Source organism: Balaenoptera borealis (assembly GCF_965194805.1).
Source record: "Balaenoptera borealis genome assembly, chromosome: 11".
NCBI classification, from domain to species: domain Eukaryota; kingdom Metazoa; phylum Chordata; class Mammalia; order Artiodactyla; family Balaenopteridae; genus Balaenoptera; species Balaenoptera borealis.
The window spans coordinates 107,470,330-107,486,332 of NC_138868.1; the positions used below are offsets into that span (position 1 = coordinate 107,470,330).

General features: G+C 38.4%; 1 protein-coding gene across 5 annotated transcripts in view; it reads right to left on the reverse strand.

Moving 5' to 3' along the window:
• ARHGAP32 (Rho GTPase activating protein 32) overlaps positions 1-16,003 on the reverse strand; it is a 274,825-nt gene that overhangs the window by 257,495 nt on the left and 1,327 nt on the right. Inside the window, exon 2 of one of the 5 annotated variants that reach the window (XM_082343056.1) lies at positions 11,495-11,657. The exons of the other annotated variants lie outside the window; for them this stretch is intronic. The gene's annotated coding sequence lies outside the window, so the exon portion shown is untranslated. The remainder of the gene's footprint in view (positions 1-11,494; positions 11,658-16,003) is intronic. 5 annotated transcript variants of the gene reach the window in all.

Below are 16,003 nucleotides of genomic sequence, written 5' to 3' on the forward strand. Positions count from 1 at the left end.
AATTAAAACATACCTTTCGAGCTTTTAATTTTTCTTCAATTTCTAAAAAAGTTTACACTGTACTATATTTAATATTATTCTAGCTGTCTTATTTTTTTTAATTTCTAACAATATAGATAGCAAAAGAAAATCCCTACTTTTTAATCCCCTACAAATCCACTTCTAATAGGTAGGTAGTAAATATCTACTGAATGAATGCTGAGTTATTAGTTTAACCAAATTTACAAATTTACAAATAAAGAGTTGTAAAATCTGGCTAAATCTACTATTTTCAAAATACAGTTTACACACTTAGGGAAGTTTTTAAAACATCAGGTCAGAATGTATCCGTACAAGAGAGAACAGTTGAACAGGCATATGGGAACCTGTTTGTTTTCCCAAATGTATCAATAACAAAGTCAATTATTAAACACTACCTTTTAAATACACCAAAAAAGAAAAAGAGCATTTTTTAAAATCTGATTAAAAAATGGGCAGAGGACTGAATAGACATTTTTCCAAAGAAGACAAACAAGTGGCCAACAGGTACATGAAAAGGTGCTCAACATCACTAATCATCAGGAAAATGCAAATCAAAACCACAGTGAAATATCACCTCACACCTGTTAGAATGGCTGTCCTCAAAAAGACAAGAGACAATAAGTGTTGGCAAAGATGTAAAGAAAAAGTAGCCCTTGTGCACTGTTGGTGGAATGTCATTTGGTACAGCCATGATAGAAAACAATATGGAGATTTCTTAAAAAGTTAAGAACAGAACTCCCACCTGATCCAGCCATGCCACTTTTGGGTGTATATCCAAAGGAAATGAAATCACTATCTTGAAGAGCAGCACTATTCACAATAGCCAAGACATGGGAAGAAGCTAAGTGTCCATCAAGGGATGAATGAATAAAGAAAATGTGGTATACATACAACAGAATATTATTCAGCCAAGAAAAAAAAAGAAGGAAACAATATGTAACAATATGAATGGACCCTGACAAATACTGTATGTTCTCACTTATATGTGGAACCAAAAAAAAGCTGAATTCATAGAAACAGAGAGTAGGATGGTGGTTGCCAGGGGCTGGGGTGGAGGAAACTGAGAGATGTTGGTCAAAGGGTACAAACACCCAGCTATAAAATGAATATGTTTTCTGGGGATCTAATGTACAGCATGGTGATTACATTTAACAATACTGTTATTATACACTTGAAAGATATTGAGAGTAGATCTTAAATGTTATCACCACACCGAAAAAAAAAAAAAATGTTAATAGCCTGTGGGGATGGAGATATTAACTAATCTTATTGTGGTAATCATTTTGCAATATATACTGTATCAAATTATCAGCTTATACATCTTAAACTTTTATGTTACATGTCAACAATATTTCAATAAAGCTGGGGGCTGCAAAAGCTCTAAAAATAAGAGTATTAAAGAAATCAAACAAAACCTTTTCCAACACTTGTATTCTACAGCCAGAATAGGACTATTTCTTATTGTTGCTAAATTTAAAATATCACCAGCTATACCAATTTTCAAGCATCTTGGGCTCTGCAAAATTACTTAATGCCACTGCACAGTGATTAAGTAATGATTACAGCTTTAGAAAAGAGTATATTTCATTATACATACAGTTAATTCATGGGAGACACTCCATTAGGAAAAAGAACTTTTTAAAAAAAGAGTGATTCGTTTTTTGAAGACCTTACTTTATCTAATAAGAATGCTGAAACCCAAAATTACTATCTTCCAAACTTAACAAATGCTGCTGACATACTTAAAATCAAATCTCAAAGAATAAAATTCTTACAACTAGCTACACAAATTCTGGTATCCTTATCAATGTCAGTATCTTAAAATACAAGATCTGAATTGACCTTAAGTTTAAACCACCGTAGGACACACAGAAAAAAGATATCTTTTGGCACTAACCCTTCGATCCTGAGTATAAAAATGAAAAGAAGTCGGTCTGAGCCAGCTGTTAGGCTATTAAATTAGCCCTGCATCTCAGCACTAAAGAAGTCAAGACTTTCTCATATTAACTCTCTAACCAACTTTGCATAGAGAAAAATGGTTCTCCATAATCACAAGTTGAACCTCAAAGATAGCTAGATAAGCTAGTATTTTTCACACTGACATCCATGGAAGAGCTTCAGATGTTTTGCAAACATTCGATTTGAAGGTGTTCCCATACATCATTCCCTATGCTTAAAACGATAACAGGCAGAAATTTTAAAACCATAATATGCACGTTTTCAACACAGTGGAAACCACAAATGCATGAATTCGTGTTATAATAATCAGCAAAAATAGGTAAATATTATACACTGATTTTTTTAGATGAATATATAATAACAAAATACTAATTATCACTAAAACCCTGGAGGTCCACCTATGATTTTGTTTGAGAGGGAAAAAAAAAAGGGTTTTGTTGCTAGAAAAGTTTGAAAAACTCACTGACTTAGTGCATGGAGTTGGCAACCTATCAGAACTGGGGTGCAAACACAGTAACCGGGTTACTGACACTTAATTTTCCTGGGAGAAGAGACTACAACACAAAAAAAGACCTCACGACCCTAAAAACCTCCTTCATCTTACTGTACCAAATATAAATTACTTTGTGGTAAACTAATTCTTTTTTTTAATGTATTAGTATTATCTATCAGTCACATCTCAATATCAATCACCTCATCTATAAAATCAGTAGGAGTACTTGCATATATGGGCAAATGATTTCCAACAAGGGTACCAAGACCATTCAATTGAAAAAGGATAGTCTTTTCAACAATGGTATTGGGGAAAACTGGATATCCACATGCAAAAAAAAAAAAAAAAAAATTGGACCCTTATAAGATACAGAAAATTTAACTCAAACTGGAGTAAAGATCCAAATAAAAGAGCTAAAACTATAAAACTCTTAGAAGAAAACGTAAGGGAAAAACCTCAGGACACTGGATTTGGCAATGATTCCTTGGATATGACACCAAAAGCACAGGCAACAAAAGACAAAATAGATAAGCTGGACTTCATCAAAATTAAACACTGTTGTGCATCACAGGACACCATCGACAGAGTGAAAAGGCCACCCACAGAATGGAAGAAAATATTTGAAACCACATATCTGGTAAGAGATTGGTATCCAGAATATATAAAGAACTCCAACAAGTCAACAACAACAAAAAACCTGATTTTAAAAAAATGGACAGGGACTTCCCTAGCGGTCCGGTGGTTAAGATTCTGCACTTCCACTGCAGGGGGCATTCGATCCCTGGTCGGGGCACTAAGATCCGACATGCCGCATGGCGCAGCCAAAAAAATAAAAATTAAAAATGGACAAAGAACTTGAATAGACATTTATCCAAAGATGATATGAAAATTGACAACAAACTTCTGAAAATAATGCTCAACATCACTACCACTAAGCCAATGCAAATCAAAACCACAATGAGATATCACTTCACATCCATAAGGATGGTACAAGAAAAAAAAAAAAAACAGAAAATTACAAATGTTCATGAGGATGTGGAGAAATAAGAACCCTTGTGCACTGTTGGTGGGAATGTGAAATGGTACAGCTGGGGTCGAAAACATTACGGTAGTTCCTCAAAAAGTTAAAAACAGAATTACCATATGACCCAGAAATTTTACTCCTGGGTATACATACAAAACAACTGAAAGCAAGATCTCAAAGAACTACTTGCATCCATGTTCACAGCAGCACTATTCACAACAGCCAAGAGACAGAAGCAACCCAAGTGTCCCTCAATGGATGAAGAGATGAATAAAATGTGATATATACATACAATGGAATATTATTCGGCCTTAAAATGTAAGGAAATCTTGTCACATGCTACAACATGGTTGAACCTTGAGGACATTATGCTAAGTGAAATAAGTCAGTCACAAAAAGACAAACAGTGTATGATTCCGTTTATATGAGGTACCTAAAGTAGTCAAATTCATAAAAACAGAAAGTAGAATGGTGGGTACCAGGGGCTGCAGGGTGGAAGAAATGAGATGTTTAATTGGCACAGAGTGTTAGTTTTGCAGGATGGAAACGTTCTGGAGATCTGTTTCACAACAATGTGAATATATTTAAAACTACTGGACACCTAAAAATGGTTAAGATAGTAAATTTTGTTATGTTAAATTTTACCACAATAAAAAAAAATTGTATGAGTAACTACCTCATGGGGCAATTGTGATAATAAACCAGATAATACATGTAAGGGGCTTAGAACAGTTTCTGGCATATCAATAATAAATAAATGTTAGCAGTAACAGCAGCTACTGATAGTATTAAAAAGACAGATATGTATCATTTAGTGACACTGAATCATGAATTGAGGGTTATTAAAAAAAAAAAAAGCTTTCCTTGCAAATCAAAGCAAGAGAGTTTAGTACGTGTAGTAGCAAGAGCATTTAATAAGTATAACAGGAATACAGAACCTCTGATGGTTCTTGATCAGCTAGAGTAAATAATTAAACTTTAGTTTAAGGAGGTAGGTATAGCAATCTAGAACAAAGGAACACAAAATCAAGTCTGGGAAACTTAACGTAAAGAAATTGAGAACGGTGCTACAGTGATGTTCCAGTCATGCCTTGCAACTCAAAACAAGGGAAAAAAGAGAACTGGTGTTAGAATGCTAAGCAACCATCCCTTCAAATCTGTGCTTTTAACCAATAAATACAACTTCTCATAGAAGTCATGTTGGTTAGCAGGTCAATACCAAAATGCCAGCTAAGTTTCATATATTTCACGTTTTTACCCATCAAAAGTTCTAACAAACATAAGTATTACAATATAAAAAGCCTAACCTTTTCTAACTCAGAAAGCCTTTAACATTAAATCCCAGATTCTCTAGAAGCAACACAGAACTGAAATGAATAAAAACATCATGCTCTAATGTCACTGACAACCTGTTCCCAAGCAGGGAGTAGGAGAAACTATCTCTGATCCATTCTAGCACCTATCACCATGATGCTGTTGGCTAAAACCACACACACATATTCAAAGTAAAACCTTGACTACTTAAAATCTTTAGAGCAGGGTTTCTCAACTTGGCACTACTGACATTTAGACCAGATAATGAGGGGGCCAGGGGGTGCGGTGAGGGGGCCTGTCCTGTGCATAAGTAACAGAGAATTACTTATTCCAAATGTAAGAATATAATCTGGGAAACATCCCTTTCTCAGCTCAAGTTAAATGTTTAGAAATCATTTCACATTATTTATAGACTAGTACTGAGGAAAAGCACAGGTACTTTGAGGTTAAACAGACCTAGATTTGAATTATGAATCAATCCAGCACTTAGGTAACATGAGTAAGTGAGGTTACTGAGGTTTAAATAAAATAACTTTAGTAAAGATCAATACAAAATGGGCACTAAATAAAAAGGGAAGTGAATTTACACTTACATGCCAGAACTTTTTTTAATCATAACTGGTTTAGGAAAGAAAGATTTCTAAAATGTATTGCACATTTTCCTGCTTTAACGTAATCTAACCTTTTATAAACAATGCAGGGTGACCATTTCAGACAAACGTCACTGTAACAACTAAACAGGACACTAATTTAGGGAAGAGAGCTATCAAAATGCATAACACAGAATTAAGTTGCAAGACACTGGATGAATTGTTTGAATCTGACAAAAATGATACCAATTAATAGAGATTAAATGTCAAGCTGAGTCTTTAGGTTAAAAAGTAACAATAAAGGGAAACAACATAACAGAAGTTGGGACAGACAAACTCTAAAAAGTGTAATTGCCTGCATGCCCTAAATGAACCAGAAGTGATAGGCTGTCCAAAAAAATTACAAGAAAAAGAATTTGGGTTAGTAGAGAGAATACACCAGAATAAGAGTCAGAAGAATGGAGTTCTAGTTTCGACTGCCCTACTTGAGTGAGAATGTGTAGCTAGATTAAGCCACTTAACCTGGACCTATATCCTCATTAATAAGAAGGGCACAAACCTACTTTGACACCTCCAACATCATCAGGTGGACCAAATATTAATGTTGATAAAAATGCTCTCAAAGCTGTATGTAAACACATTATACCATGAGACCTGCATAGTCACCACACAGCAGTCTAGAGCAGGGTTTCTCAGCCTTTTGCACTTAGGACACATACAGAAAATGACAGTCCAGATACAGGCACACGGCAGCAAGCAAGCCATGCTGCTGCTGGCCAACAGTGATCAGCAGAAGCTCTTGCCACTCCGTCACTGATAATCCTCTCTGAGGAATAAGGACATCAGTATTTCTGCCCTATCTGTAACACATTCAGAGTGCTGTCTGGCACACTCGTTAGGAAGCTCTAATTAAAATGCGATGTCTAATTTGGAACACTTGTTAGAGGGAATTTAACTTTTTCCACAATAACTGGCTCTGGGAAACAGAATCAAGAGTAGAGTCTGACGATGACAGAACAGTAATACCTTGGACCTAAGCAATAAACCCCTGTCCTAGGCCTGGATCTTTGAATGGCCATGCACTGGCCTCCCTCTGACCACACCCTTGACCATGCATGGGGCCAGCTGATCTCTGGACCTAAAAGGTACGCCCAACTGCAGCCTACACACCCAGCCCTCATTTTGCCAGGACCCCAGAACTTCCTGGCTACTTCTAGGCTTTGCTCAGGTCTCTTCCCTGAGTGAGTTGATCCTCCCAACGGCAGATGACCCCACCATTGGTGTTTACATCGCTGGGTCCAAGGGATGATCAAAGAGCTGCTGTCTGAAAGGTGAACGGGGATGCACGGATTCAAGTGTCCACATATGCGCGCACGCAAAAAGTCCCTCATGCAAGGAACCTGGAGGGAGAATGGAATCTTGGGTTGAAGGCTGGGTCTTTGCCCTTTACCATGTTCTGGAGCAGAACTCAGAGGAATCTGAGAATTCCCTGTTTGACCCTGAGTTAGGTCATTATGAAGTTTTCTTTGTTAAGGCAGGCAATGGAACATCTGTATCAGTTAGCTTGATTAATAACTTGTAAATAGCTCCTGGAAAAGGAGCTAAAAATCTTAGGCATATGAGGAACAGTTGAAGAAAATAAGTATATTTAGCCTGGAAAGAGAAAAAGTTGGTGGGAAGATCAAAGAACCAGCCACTTTTCCATGACAGCTGAAGGCCATCATGTGAAAAACAGCAGATCTGTGTGGTGTTGGAAATGCAGGCAGGTACATTCCACTCTAATATAATGAGGAATTTTTAAAAATAAGAACTTTTAAAAAGAACTGGGCAACAACAAGGTCCTACTGCATAGCACAGGGAACTATATTCAATATCCTGTGATAAACCGTAATGGAAAAGAATATGAAAAAGAATGTGTATATATATGTATAATTGAGCCAATTTGCTCTACAGCAGTAATTAACACAACACTGTAAATCAACTATACTTCAATAAAAAAAAAAAAAAGAATTGGGCTGTCAGGTGAGTAACTGAGTTTTCAGTCACTGAAAATACAGAAGCAGAGGGTATGTGCTTCTCTTCCAAGGAAAATGCAGAAGAAACTCTGATACTGGGAAAAGGTAAAACTACGTATAACCAGAAGGCCTATATAACTGCAGTATGAACGTGTAGCTCTATATGCAGAGACAAGTGGTATGAGACACAAGGCAAAATGGAAGTTAAACCCTGAAGTAACCTTTCTCTCTTAAAAAGTCCCTGCTGTCAGCTTACTCTTGTCATTTGCGTCCTCACAAAAATCGAGGTAAATTCCTCCATTCTACAAAATTACTTACTTAAGACTAAAGCAGCCTTGTCTCAAGGGATTTTTTCCATCCTCTGGAAAATCATAACCTTCCCTGCTGCTCTCAGGATGCTCTGATTTATCATTATCACTGAAAACCTTGTCTTCCCATCCCCACGATGGATGGCACCTCTCTGGCATCAACAAATATGTTTTAATAGGAAAGCTAGGGATACAGTACGTATCTAGACAGAGCCCGTGCCCCTCAAACAGCTTGCAGAGAAAGGGATTATAAATGTAAAACATAAGCAAATAAATAAACTAAAATGAAGAAAATAAAATGGGGTAATATAGAAGGGAAAGACTGCGGTACTGCATGTACACAGTAATCACAAAGGCCTCTCTGGGGTAGGAGAAGGCAGTCACACAAAGATCTGAAGGAAGTACATTCCAAGCAAAAGGAACAGCAACTGTAAATCCCTGAAAAGGTACATGCTTAGCTTCTTCAAGAGATAAAAAAAGAGCATCATCCACTATACACCTATTAGAATGGCCTAAATCCAGAAAGCTCACACCACCAAGTGCCAGCAAGGATGTGGGACAAAAGGAACTCTCATTCACTGCTGGTGGCAATGCAGCCACTTTGGAAAACAGTTTGGCAGTTTCTTATAAAACAAAACATACGTTTACCATACAATCCCACAATCACAGTCCTTGGTATTTACCCGAAGGAGTTGAAAACATGTCCACAAAAAAACTGCACACGGATTGTTTATAGCAATTTTATTCATAACTGCCGAAACCTGGAAGCAACCAAGATGTCCTTTAGCAGGTGAATGGATAAACTGTGGTACATTCAGACAATGGAATATTATTCAGTGCTAAAAAGAAATGAGCTATCAAACCATGAAAAGACATGGAGGAAACTTAGATACACATTACTAAGTGAAGCAGCCAATCTGCAAAAGCTACATACTGTAGGATTCCAACTATAAGACACTGTGTAAATGGCAAAACTATGGAGTCATTAAACAGATCATGAGTAGCCAAGGGTTGGGAGTTGGGGGAGGTGAGGGATGAACAGGCGGAGCACAGGGGGTTTTCAGGGCTGTGAAAACCACTCTGTGTGACACTATAATGGTGGATGTATGTCATTATAAATCTGTCCAAACCCACAGAATGTACAACACCAAGAATGAACCCTAATAGAACTGCGGACTTTGGGTGGTGATGGTGTGCTGTCACAGCTCCATCAGTTGTAGCTAACGTCCCGCTCTGGTGGGGAACGCTGGCAGTGGAGAAGGCTGTGTGTGTGAGGGCCGGCAGGATGCGGGAAATACCTGTACCCTCTGCTCGATTTTGCTGTGAGCCTACAGGTGCTCAAAAAAAAAAAAAAAAAAGTCTATTAAGGAAAAAACAAGAAGAATCACATCATTGTGATTGCAGCCCCGTGAACAAAGGAGAAGACAGAGAAAGACGACGAGGTTGGCGAGGAAGCAAGGAGCCAGACCGCGCCCTGCAGACGTGCTGGACGACAGTGTTCGTCGCGGTTGGGGCTGTCCTGCGCACTGCAGGATGCTCCGCTTCCCGGGCTTCTACCCACTGGATGCCAGCAGCACACTCCCCCTGCCACCCGTCCCCCCGGCCTGACAGCCAGACACTGCCAACCGTCCCCTAAGGGCAAGATCTTCCCCAACTAACAACCGCTGACACAGGGCCTCATAAGTGGCCACAGTGGAGATTTTGTTTCCATAATAAACCTTTAAGTTTTAGTTTTAGTGTTAAGTGTATTGGAAAGCCAGTAAACAGGTGATACAATCTGATTAACATTTAACATTATTTTTGGCTCCTGTTATAGGACAGGTGAGGAAAATAAGGGCAAGAGTAGAGGCAGGGAAGTCTGCTGGCAGTTTTCCAGAGGAGAAAGGCTGCCAGCCTAGGTGTTAACAGTGAAAAAACTATTAAAAAACGTAGTCACATCCAGTGTGTATTCTGAAGGTGGAGCTGACGGGACTTTAATATGAGATGAGAAGGAAAAAATGGAGGATAACCCCAGGGGTTTTGGCCTGCACAACTGGGTAGACAGTGGTGTCACTTCACTTGAGAAGATGAAGACTTCGGAAAGGTGGAGGGAAGAGCAAATGAAAGAAAGAGTAACTCATAGTTCTGCTTTGTTCACGTTACATTTGAGGTGTCTATTAGACATCCAAGTGGAGGAATGGCGTTAGATGAATCTAGAGCTCAAGGGGGGAAAAAAAAGGAATCTGAGCTCCCTCAGCATATAAATGGTATCTGAAACCATGAAAATGCATGAAATCACACGAGGAGAGCCCAGGGACACTCCAAATTTTAGAGTGGGGGGTGGGTAGAGATAAGCTGCAAAAAGACATAGAGAATGAGTAGCTACAAGGTCAGAGAAAGTAGTTGGCCAATGTGAAATGCTGATGAGAGGTCAATAAGACATAGACACTGCTGATCACTGGCTTTGACGAGACACAGGTCGTTGCAGCCTTGATTAAAAACAATGTCAGTGAGTGCAGAAACAGGAGCTCAAACGGATCAGGCTAAAGAGAGAATCAGTGGTAAGGAAGTAGACACAGCAAACATAAACCTCTCCTGTTGCAAACGGGAACAAAGAAATTGAGCAACAGCTGAAGGGAAACATAAGGTGGAGGAGAGGCTGGTTTAACAGAGGTGATTTATTCAGTTAAGGTATTAGGGGCTCCAACAAGACAAAACTGTATTCCCTTCTCACTTAACCACCCAGAGATAAATGAGCAGTAGTGGGGCGGCTCTGCTCCACGAGACCATCCGAGGACCCATCTTACTGATCCATCCCCGCTAAAGTGCTGCTCTCACCAGCCAGGTTATATAACAGGCACCAGCACTACATTCTCCTGGCAGAAAGGAAGAGGAAGCAGAAAGCAACCTGCTTTCCTTTCTAAGGCCATGACACAGAAATCACTCACATCACTTCTGGTCATATCCATTTACCCAAAGTTCATCATGTGGTCACATCGAGCTGTAAGAGGGAGGCTAGGAAATGTAGTCTAGTTGGGCATCCATGTGCCAGAGCAAACCTGAGGGCCCTATTACTGAAATGAAGCTGCAGAGAATGGCATTTGGTGAACAGTTAATCATCACTGCTGCGAGTAATATAAGGCATGTCTGCATACTAAGAGAGATGATCCAGTAAGGAGAGAATGAAAATTCAAGGAAAAAAATAATGGCAGGAGTGAAAGCCTTAAGAAGGGAAAAATGAATGAGATCCAGGGCTCAGAGTTATTGATCCAGAAGCAGGGACACTTTGGTCTCTTGTCACTTCTCACATGCTTGACTTTTCCAGAAGAAAAGTTGCCCCTTGAATGCATTTCCAACAAATTAAAGTAACCCTTTCCTTCTATCCAGTAAATCAAGCAATTATGCAAAATGAGCATAAAAATCTGGCCTGGACTGAGCAGTTCTCACTTGAGCTGTCTCCTAACAGGCTGATTCAAAGATGCTGCCTCTCTGTCAAAGAGAATATGACCAAATTTCAGAGCTGGAGACAGTCTACAAAGCTCATGTTACAAATGTTCAAGGCCACAAGGCCATAAAGTCACAAAGTATCCTCTCCAATAGTACACCCAAGTCCTCGAACTGCCAGATCAGGGATCATCCCACTGTCCCCTTGTCTACTCTTTTACAGATATTCTTTTTCATAATATAGTTTATCTCCCCAGTGGAATGAACACTTCCTAAGGGCAGAGACTCAATGCCACCTTCTTTCATATCTATCTTCCACTGCATTTAGCATGGTACAAAATACTCACTTGTACTGAATGGATACTTTTCAGTTCACTGATAAAAGAGATTTGGTTTCCTGCATCCTACCGGAGCCAGGATTGTTACCGAATCCGGAAGACCACTGGATTTCAGGTTCTCCTCAGGTAGAAGGTCAATGGAAACTGGGCAAGTGCAAGAGGATGGTCCCTACTTTAAAAAAAAAAAAAAAAAAAATCAGAGAATCATGGAATTTTGGAGCAAGAAAGGATCTTAGAGACCTGTAGTCCGACCCCTCATTTTACATATAAGGAAAATGAGGTTTAGAGAGATGAATTACTCGTCCAAAGTCACAGATTATTTACAGCAGAGCCAAGACAAGAACCCAGGTCCTGACTTCAAGTTCAAATCTCCTTTCTGTTAAACAAAAATCTCCTTTGTCTGTCCTTAATATACTAGGTAATTTATAAAGTACACATAATATGTTCTTCAAAACTGTTGAAAATACTACTCATCTTGAGTCCTTTTACCATATACCTCTCCAATAAAAAGAGGAACAGGAATTACTGTTTCCATCCTACACACAAGGGAATAAAAACAATGCAATCAAATGGCCTGCCCAAGACCACAAGGCTGAACCCCAGATAATAAAAATTTTACTATTTTAAGGGAAAATGAATGGAATATTTATTTTAGATTCTTCCCCAGAGCGTGGTGCCTATCTTTCCTAACAGAGACAACGTAAACATATCATACCACGTGGGTCACGTATGCTTTTCCACTCAGTGCTTTCCATCTCCACAGCCTCCAATACTAATGTATACTAAAATAAAGTAGTAAATGAATATATGATCATAAGCCAAATAACAGGATCTCCCTGAAAATCAGAATTCTACTTCCACTCTGAACATTCTGATTCATAAATTTCTTATGAGAAATTAAACCAAACACCTTGTTTCTCACTTCCTTTTACCTTCCTAAAACAATCTCCTTTAAATACCAAGGAAGTCCCCTTGTCCAGGTATACTATGAAACTATAAACACCTATTTTACCAAATCTTTACGTTTTGCTACCATGGGGAATATCCCCTCTCAACCTGCATCTCTTCAAAGAGGAAATCTCTGGTTGGTTTTGTTGTTTATATGTTTTAACCTCAAAAGAGAATACTGTCTCCACGTGGGTCTTCTTTAGGCCTCTACTGTTTTTGAGGTGCTACAATTAGAACCCTGCAGTGTAGTTTTCCAGGGGCTGCAGCTCTACAGTTTGATGAAAGGCCCTCTGCCCCACCAAGGACAGAATGGGGACAGCATGAGTGCCCTCCCATGTCTCCCTTGGATCATCCCACTGCATGTAAGCAACATCCAAGGTGTAAAACTGCACAATTTGTAGGATGGCAGGAGTCACACTGGCCCCAATTCTGTTCTGTTTGACTCAGTCAGAACAATGGCATCTGTTTATTTGCTCACTCTTAGTTTAGGATTAATGTTAAATAAACCAGCACATGAAGTTGGGAAGCACATCCAATTTGTCAATTGTAAGATAATTTAAACCAAATACTTCAGAAAGCAGCTTAACATCGAAGCTTCTAGATAGTACACTAGGTCTATCTTTAGGGAAAAAAATTAAGTTTTATTATTCCAATTCTGAAGAGGATATGAGAGAGATGCTAATGCAAATCATAAGGAAGACTTAGAGTGTCAAATACATTAAAAAAGTTATCTAACCTTGGCCTTATTTAATGTTTTTTCTCAAATATCTTTCTCAAAAAAATAAAAACAGGAAACACCAAAACCAACAGAGAACTGGTATTTAAATTCAGCTTGCAAACATACATTAATACCAAGAAATTATCAAGAACCAGGATCTCTGAAAAACAGAGCAAAATTACCTTTTCACCCATTCTTAATCATCTAAATAAGCAAGTGATTAATAAAAATACAGTACAACATATGGGAAACTTCTCAAGCTATTCCAATTATCAGCTGGTAACTGAACTAATTGTTTCAGTAAAGGAGAAAATTCCATACCAAGTAGCATACCACTCAGGAGAACAATTCTACAATACTGGGGCAAGGTGATGTGCAATATCTTAGGCTTATTGTTTACACTAGAATTTATGATCACTGTCATGTATAACTTACTAAGTACTTACTGTATGCCTAAATCGTATTAAGCTTTGACATGTAACATTTCATTTAATCATCACCACAACCTTCTAAGACAGATTCTATATTCTCTGATTACAAAGGAGGTACCTGAACACCAAGATGTTAATTTGTTTGTCCAGGATCAAAGTTTATATCACAGCTGGTACTCAAATACAAGTCCATCTGACTCCAAAGCAAAAATTAGTACCTTTCCAGGGGTCTTAACCCCTATAATGCTATGATAGGAAATAACACTGTGCTAAGTAAAGCAAAAATTTTAAGTCCTACATCAAAGATTGGCAAACTTTTTCTGGAAGGGGCCAGCTATTAAAATTTGGGGGCTATGCAGGCCATACTGTCTCTGTTGCAAGAAATCAACTCTGCTGCTGTACTGCCAATGCAGCCACGGACAATACATAAACAAGTATGACCGTATCCCAATAAAACTTTATTTATGAGCACTGATATCTGAACTTCATGTAACTTGAACATCATGAAATATTCTTTTTATTTTTTTCAACCATTTAAAAATTTTTCATTCTTAGTTCATAGGCCATACAAAATACAAGCTGCAGGCCAGATTTGGCCTACATGCTGAATTTTGCCAATGTCTGTCCTAAATAATGCAGACAAATATAAGATATTTTTTGTTAAACAGCTCTTTTCATAACTCCTAACTTGTAATCTCCTTTAATATTCTGAACTGACACTTTAAAGAAGCTCGAAGTCTCAATAAACTTGACATCTGTCCCCAAATAATCAAAAACTCCAGAGTCCAAAACTGTAGACCCCACATATGGATTTCCTAAGAATGAAATAGAATCACAAGATTCTGGAACTCAAAGAGATCTAACACATTCTAATTCCTAACGTGCATTTTTTAAAACTGATATTAAGACATTTAAAACAGTTCAATACTAAGTTTATAGGTAATGACAGTAATACCTTACGCATATAAGAAGTATTACAAAACATTTTCACACCCTTTCTCTCATCTGACCCCTCCTCTGTAAGGAAGACAGTGCAAGCCTTCTCATCCCCATTTTACACCTACGGAAAACAGGCTCAGAAATGTAAATAACTTGCCCAAAGCAGGGACGAGGCCACACAGCTACTGAGCAGCATAACTGCAACTACGACCTGATTTCAAGTCCTCGCTGCCTCTTAACTACTTCCATGGACATCAAATTTCACACTAATGGGTTAAACCCTTAAGATTTTCAAGAATATTTGTCAAAATCTTTAAATGCAATGAAAACGTTTAGTTCATTTCACTCGATTTTTATTCTGCTATCACAGTCTTCTGAAGAAAACAGCTGCTAATTCTTGACATTTGTTAAATGCATTTAGACTCAATAGTGAATCTATGTGCACTATGCAGACAATGCACCCAGACCAGCTCAGAAAGGGGAAACTGCTGAACAAGTCATCTAAACAGAGAATAAGGGAAAGAGAAATGGAGATGAATGAACTGCCATTAAAGTCTTGGCCCAACTGTGGAATAGCTTCTGGTGATTGGAAAATAATGTGGAGGTTAGGAAAAGAAAATAAGAGGAACGTAACTACTGGAATTCAAACCAACATCAAAGACTCTAATGACAGTTGAGCCTGCCTGTCTGCTTCTTGGTCTCTCCCTAGAAAACAAAAAGTTATATAACCAACAAAGGTTCTTCCAACTAACATTTCCTCTGTGGCCCACTTACACGCTATCACCCACCTCAATGTGCATCACCATACAGTAAAAAACTGGGCTTCCACCCCAGCTAGGTCTGGACAAGTCTCTGTCCAAAGTGCTGCTTTATTCCACGGACGGCTATAGGGACGATGGTATGAAGATAACCAGCTTGAGCATAGTTCCAACCTCACACCGTTCTAGAATACTTATTCTATAAAGCATCACACACCCAATTTTAGGAATGAAGTAGACTCCAGATATTCCTGAAAATGGTAATCACAACATCATAATATCCCATCTTCACAAACAGCCCTATTAAAAAATAATTCACACCAATGAGGGCCTGAAAAACTTTGAGGTCGTGCTGTAGCAGCAATTAAAGCTTCTATTTCCTTCACTCTCAAGTTCATGGACCATATGTCAAGATGCCGAATTAGATTTCAATTTACCCAATAAGGAAAAATAATGAATCACAACAGTCACTACCCAAAAATATTACAACCAATTCAATTACTGATTCAAACTAGCACATTTTCTGCACTCTTAAGAGCCACGGCACTCCAGCACCATATGCTTTTTTTCTTCCAACAGAAATACAGATACAGACAACGTTTACAAAAGCAACCAATGTATCAGAAGTTATTCCCATTCAGACTGACTTAAAAGGTCTAAATCTGTGCCAAACAGAACTCTGAAAGAATGGAAAATAAAAGAGGTGCTGACAACAATGCAATGT